Below are 7,391 nucleotides of genomic sequence, written 5' to 3' on the forward strand. Positions count from 1 at the left end.
AGTCTTAATGGAATTTAAGCCTCTCCTTTCTCCCTTTATATTTCAGTCCCTGCGACTGTTTCCACCTTTCCACTTTCTCTCTGGCTGCTTTGAAGGGGCTGCTTTTCCCGTACTCTCCCCCCATCTCTGTCCTCTCTCCACAAGAAAAACAGCTCCCAGCCCTCTGTGGCTTCTCTCTCCTCCGTTCACCTATATGCGCTCGTGTACCTGCTGAGTTCTATTGCTTAGGTTATACAGATCATTGTGTTAATCTTCAAAGAAGTTTTCTAGGTGTGCAGGATGGTTCAGTGTTGATCTGGCTGTATTTCATGGATGCGAGACACAAAAAATACTTCCATGCTGTTCCACCATCTTGGCACCTCCCCTACTGGGTTAGGTTTATAGAGCAAAATATATATATTTTTTGGTCATGAGTTTTTAGATACCACAGAGCCCATATCTCCACTAAAAACTTTTAGCCCATCATGTTCTTACTGACCAGAATTTTCTCTCTGGCAAGCCCAATTAAATTATGCCATTGCCCTGCTTGACAAGCAGGATTAGCTTCCCTTTATCTTGTAGGTAGGAGGATAAAATCCTTAATAGGGTTTTTATACTGTTCAACAAACCTTCCAACTCTTCACTCTCGCCTCCTCTGTACCCATCTTTTCCAGCTGCTTGGTCTCATTGAAATTCCTAACTGCTAATGTTAAACAGGTAGTGGTGATGCCCTGCTTTCCTACTGCGTTTCTCTGGTCCACTCACCTACATGACTGCTCCATAGCCTTCATTCCCTCATCCAATCTCTAATACATCAATCTTTTTAAAAAAATTTTTAATGTGTATTGATTATTTCTGAAAGAGAGAGAGCAAGCAGAAGAGGGGCAGAAGAGGGTCAAAGAGAGAGGAAGACACAGGATTTGAAGCAGACTCCAGGCTCTGGGCTGTCAGCTCAGAGCCCGACACAGGGCTCGAAACTCTGGACCATGAGATCATGACCTGAGCCAAAGTCGGTTGCTTAACCAACTGAGCCACCCAGGTGTCCCTCTAATACATCAGTCTTGATCATTCGTCTCAGCTGATTCCTTTGTTCTCTATTCCACTGAAAAAGCAGAATTAGGTAGTAGGTATATCTTGCTGCTCCTAGAGAGGAATTGTCCATGCTCCTGGCCGAGGCCAGCCCCTCCAGCCTTACACTAGATCCTATTAGATTCATGACCTTCAATTCTTTCCCCCTTCCTTAGGATGTTGGCAATTCTCACCTCCTTGGCATGGTCTAATTTTCCCCTCTTGACTGCATCATCCCCCAAAGCACATAAACATGTTATTGCTTTTCCCCTAGGAAAAATATTCCTCTCCTGATCCCATTGGTCATTTTTAGATGCCATTCCATGTTTCTGTTCCCCTTTCTCTGCCAAAACCAGAGATAGATTCATTTTTTCCAGTTTCTCTCATCTATGACCTCTAGAAGCTAGTCAAATTAGGCTTCTTTTTTTCAACGTCACCAAAGACCTCCATATTGCTAAGTCCCTTGGGCAATACTAGACTTCTTTCTTTATTCTTAGTCTTCATGTTACTTAACCTATCAATAATATTTAGATCAATGCAAATGTTCACTGTTAGGGACTGAATGTTTATGTCCTACCTTAAATTTATATGTTAAGACTCTACTCCCCAATATGATGGTATTAGGAGGTGGAACGTTTGGGAAGTAATTAGGATTAGATGCGGTCATGAGAATGATGTCCTTAGAGATGAGATTAGTGCCCTTGTAATGAGTCATGAGAGAGCCTGCCTCCTTTCTCTGCTTCTGCCACATGAGGATACCCCAGAAGAGAGCTCTCACCAGAATCTGACCAAGATGCTCCTTGATCTTGGACTTCTAAATTCCAGAACTTTGAGAAATAAATTTGTATTGTTTATAAGCCACCCATGTGTGGTATTCTTTTATATTAATCAGAACTAAGAATCAGCTTCATCACTTAGCTTGCAATATACCACGTATATTGGTATACGTGGTATACCAATATACCACGTCGATCAAGTCTCTTCTTCCTCAGTGTTTTCTTTGCTGTTTCCTGTTGTCTCCCCAAACGCTAAATATTGGAGGCTCCCCATCTCAATCCTTACATCTCTTCTTTTCGCTGTTATCACTCTCCTAACCACCTTTCCCCTGATGATCCTCAAATTTAAATCACCAGCCCAGACCTCCCCATGAACTCCCATCTCCTATTTCTCCACTTGATGCCCTTGCTTGTATGTCTAACAAACGTCTCAAACACATTATATTGGAAACAAAAATCATGATCCTCTTACAACCTTCTCATTCCACAGGCCTCTTCCCATAGTAAATATAAATTCTGGGGCACCTGGGTGGCTCAGTTGGTTAGGCGTCTGACTTCAGCTCAGGTCATGATCTCGTGGTCCATGAATTCAAGCCCCACGTTGGTCACTGTGCTGACAGCTCAGAGCCTGGAACCTGCTTTGGAGTCTGTGTCTCCATCTCTCTACATCTCCCCCACTCGCACTCTGTCTCTCTTTCTCTCTCTCTCTCAAAATAAATAAGGATTACAAAATTTTTAAAAAAATATATAACTTCTACTTTTCCAGGTGTTGGGTTTTAATATCTTGGAGTTTTTTTTGACTCCCCACTTTGTTTTATACCCTACCCTCATATACGGTCTGTCAGCAGGTACTGTTTGCCATACCTTTAAAATATATCTAAATCAGACTCCTTTTCATCCTCTGTGAAATTACCACCCTGGACCAAGCTACCATCATTCTTCATCTAGAGCATTGCAGCTGCCTTCTCATTGTTTCCTGCTTTATCCCTCTTTGACTCATAATTTTATTATTATTATTTTTTTAACAGAGAAGCCAAAAGGTCCTTTAAAAACTGAAGTATGACTATGTGACTCTCCCACTCACAATTCTGCATTGTCTTCCAGCTCTCTCAGAGTAAAACCTGAAGTCATTACCCTGTGGCTTACGAGATCTTATATTATCTGCCCCCATCCTTGCTAGTCTTTGACCTTAGATGCTTGACCCGAATTTTTCTTGCTTTATTGAGATATAATTGACAAATTACATTATGTGTGTTCAAGATGTACAATGTGATGATTTGGTACACATATATATTGTGAAATATATATTACCACAGTAAGGTTGGTCAACACATTCAACACCTCACATTGTTACCTGTTTGTGTATGTGGGGTTGGGGGTGGTAAAAATACTTACTCTATTAGCAACTCTAAAATACAGAGTACAGTATTGTTAACCATTGTCTCCGTGCTGTACAATCCCCAGAACTTACTCATCTTATACTTGAAGGTTTGTGCACTTTGACCAACATCTTTCCATCCCTAGCCCTTGGCAATCACCAATTTGCTCTTGGTCTCTATGAGTGAATATGACTTTTTTAGATTCATAAATAAGTGGTATTATACAAGACTTGTCTTCCTCTGTCTGACTTATTTCACTTAGTATAATGCTCTCAAGGTCCATCCATGTTGTCACATATAGGAGGATTTCCTTTGTTATGGCTGAAGAATATTTCATTATATACATGATATTCATATTACATATCATATATCCATATTATATATGATATATATCATATATGATATGTCATATCATATGATATATATAAAACACACATACACACACATATAGATGTATATAAAACAGACACACACACACACATCACACCTTCTTTATCCATTCATGTCTTGGCTATTTTGAGTAATGCTGCAGTGAACATGTAGGGGTGGATATCTCTTTGAGGTACTGATTTTGTTTCCCAAGAGAATAAGCAGATTTGGTTGTACATCCAGAGTTGGTTTGCTGGATCATATGGTAGTTCTATTTTTTAAAGTTTGTTTGTTTGTTTGTTTGTTTGTTTGTTTGTTTGTTTGTTTATGCCATCTCTACACCTAGTGTGGGACTCAAACTCATGACCCTGAGGTCAAGAGTTGGATGCTCCACTGACCAAGTCAGCCAAGTGCCCTGGTAGTTCTTTTTTCAATATTTGGAGGATCCTCTATACTGTTTGCAATAGTGGGCATACTAATTTATATTCTTGCCAGCAGTGCACAAGGGTTCCCTTTTCTGTACATTCTCACCAACACTTGTTATCGCTTGTCTTTTATTATAATAAGAATCCTAACAGGTGTGAGACAATATCTTATTATGATTTTGATTTGCACTTTCCTGATGTTAGGTGTGCTGTGGAGCACCTTTCATATACCTGTAGGCCCTTGTGTGTCTTTGGGAACATCTTTGGGAAAACGTCTGTTTAAGTTCTTTGCCCATTTTTAATTTGGATTATTTGTGGGTTCTGCTACTGAGTGATAGGAGTTCTTTATATATTTTGGATATTAACTCCCAATTGGACATATGATTTGCAAATATTTCCTCTCATTCTGTAGGTTCACATTTGATTTTATTGACAATTTCCTTTGCTGTGAGATGCTTCTTAGTTTCATGTAGTGCCACTTGTTTATTTAATTTTTATTGCTTGTGCTTTTGGTGTCACATCCAAAAAATGTTGTCAAGACCAATATTAAGGGGATTTTCCTGTTGATATTCTTCTAGGAGTTTTACAGTTTCATGTACAACATTTAAGTACTTTGAGTTAATTTTTGTGACTAGTATCAACGTGAGTTCGATTTCATCCTTCTGCATGTAGCTAGTCAGTATTTCCAGCACCATTTTGTAAGGTTTAAATTATAGTGTAGGGCTAACGTGTAGCTTGAGAGATAACAGCTTTGTGTTGACACTGTAGCTTGAAAAATAACAGCTTTGTTCTGACACTGAAGGTTAAGAGATAACAGCCTTGCTTTACTCTTGTAAATTACGCTTCATACCCTTGTAAATCAGGCTTCACCAATTAAGGAAACAAAAGTTCAAAGAAAAGAGCATCAGAGGCAGGATCAAGGAGATCCACTGGTTGCAACTTAATGGCAGAAAGTCTAAAATAATCACCTCATCTGGGAACTGTTTCTAACTCATCTGGGAACTGTTTCTCTGTTCTGTTCCCAGGTGATGACAAAACGATGTGATCAGCTATAAAAACTCTGTACCCCGGCTGTTCGAGGCCACACTCTGATCAAGAGTGTTGGTCCCGATCAGTCGGCCTTGCCTCTCATTGCAATAAACTTTGTTGTGACTGTCACTGGTGCCCGTAGCATTCTGTTTCAGGAGTCGTGTGGATGCAACAATTTATGGGAGAGACTGTCCTTTACCCATTGTATATTCTTGCCTTCTTTGTTATAAATTAATTGACCACATATGCATGGGTTTATTTTGGGGCTCTTTATTCTGTTGGCCTATGTGTCTTTTTTTATGCCAGTACCATAATGTTTTGATTGCTCTAACTTTGTGACACAATTTCAATCAGGAAGCATGATGCCTCTAGTTTTATATACTTCCTCAAATTGATTTGGCTATTTGGAATCTTTTGTGGTTCCATACTGCTACAGAACAAGGCTGGAATGCTGGAGGAAAAACCAAACGGCACTAGGAGATCTTTGTGGATCGAAGATTTATTTAACACCAGAGGGCTCAAAGGAGACTGTTTCTCCAAAAATCTGAGCGCCGAATGCAAGTGGGGAGGGTAATTTATAGTCATCACCTTCCACATCTGTGGAGGCTTGCCCGTGAGCAGCAAACAAAGGAAGAAGAACACAGAGGAGGGGTCTCCAAGCCAGAGACCAGAGTCTGTTTTAGTCCCATCAGCCATCTTTGGCATCCTTTATTCACTTCTGCAACAATACAAATTTTAGAGCTGTTTTTTTCTACTTATGTGAAAATACCATTGGAACCTTGAATAGAGATTGCATTGATCTACAGATGGCTTTAGGTACTATGGACATTTCAATGATATTAATTCTTCTGATTCATGAACATAGGATATCTTTTCATTTGTTTCTGTCTTCATTAATTTTTCATCAAAGTTTTATAAGCTTCCGTGTACAGCCCACTGTCTCCAGAAATATGGGTGCTACTGGGTCCTATAGAATATGTAGATCCTTCAAATGCCTCCGCTCTTATTTGTGTTGTGGCCCCTGTGGCCTATAGAGGAAGTGGGGGAAATTTCCTCTGATGCCTAATATACAGACAGGTATAGTTGGGGAAACCCACACAAAGGAACTCAAGTTGCTATGAACCCAATACTGACACCATCTAGATGGAAACAGGAACAAGCTAAGCAGTCCACGGGCTGAACTCAGAAGGGTTTCACTGGTGATCACTGATGAGCTCTAGTAATTAACCCTTTGCACTGACAGGTAGACTGTTCTAAAGAGATTAACCTAGAATTTAGACACTGGGAAGCCAAAGGGCAGATTATCATAACTAAGCCCTGTGGTATCAGGATATGGTATCAGGACATTTGGGCTCACCTGCAAGAGCCTGATGTGATCCTCACTGTTTTCCAAGTCCTGACTCATAAAGCACTGGTTGGTAGAAAGGGAAAATGGAATATTAAAGCAGCAGATTAAATTATTAACGGGAGAAACCACCTTGGCCCGGTGTACTAATGTGCTGTCACAGGCTTTAATGCATTTGAATGATCAAACATTATGGTCCGTGGCTCCATATGCCAGACTGGGGACCCCTGCTGAGCCACCCAATGCTATAAAGGTATAGAAGTCTAGGGAGATAGTTATGGCCCCCACTCTCACTGTGGATTAATATGCTATGCTGCTGAGAACACCAAAATGTGTTATCTACTGGAATTTGCCATAGGGTGTCCCATAGGATAGGTGAGTTACTTTGTACCCCCGGGTGAGGGGGATCTACTCAATCTCTACTGGGATCCTGTTGTTCTGCTGAAAAGTGAGACCTGTGGAAATTCACTATACTTGTAATGGAGCATACCCCAGCGAAAGAGGGGAGAACATGAGGGTCCTGGTCTGGCATATCCTGCCCCAGTCTATCTCCTCATGCCTGACAGTGCTCCTTCCCCCTGCCAACATGTATGGCATGCGCAACCAGGTTAAGTTCCTCAAGCTGCTGGTGTCCCTCTCCTTCAAAGCCATAATGCACTGACACCCGCTGGCAATCAGGAGGCCGATCCCTAGCCTGGGTATAAGCCCTAGCAACTGACTCTGCAGTACCTACAGCAGATTAAGCGCAACTACTGTAGAGCCTTGGATTGGATGGAATGGCATATTGCCAGGATTTGCCCTTAAAATACAGTGATTTGGTAAATGTAGTAAGAGCATGTACTATGTTTCTTTCTTTTTCTTTCCTTCTTTCTTTCTTTCTTTCTTTCTTTCTTTCTTTCTTTCTTTCTTTCTTTCTTTCTTTTCCTTCCTTCCTTCCTTCCTTCCTTCCTTCCTTCCTTCCTTCTCTCTCTTTCCTTCCTTCCTTCCTTCCTTCCTTCCTTCCTTCCTTCCTTCCTTCCTT

The sequence above is a fragment of the Herpailurus yagouaroundi genome, unplaced genomic scaffold (assembly GCF_014898765.1).
Source record: "Herpailurus yagouaroundi ecotype Mexico unplaced genomic scaffold, PumYag 246, whole genome shotgun sequence".
Taxonomy (NCBI): Eukaryota; Metazoa; Chordata; class Mammalia; order Carnivora; family Felidae; genus Herpailurus; species Herpailurus yagouaroundi.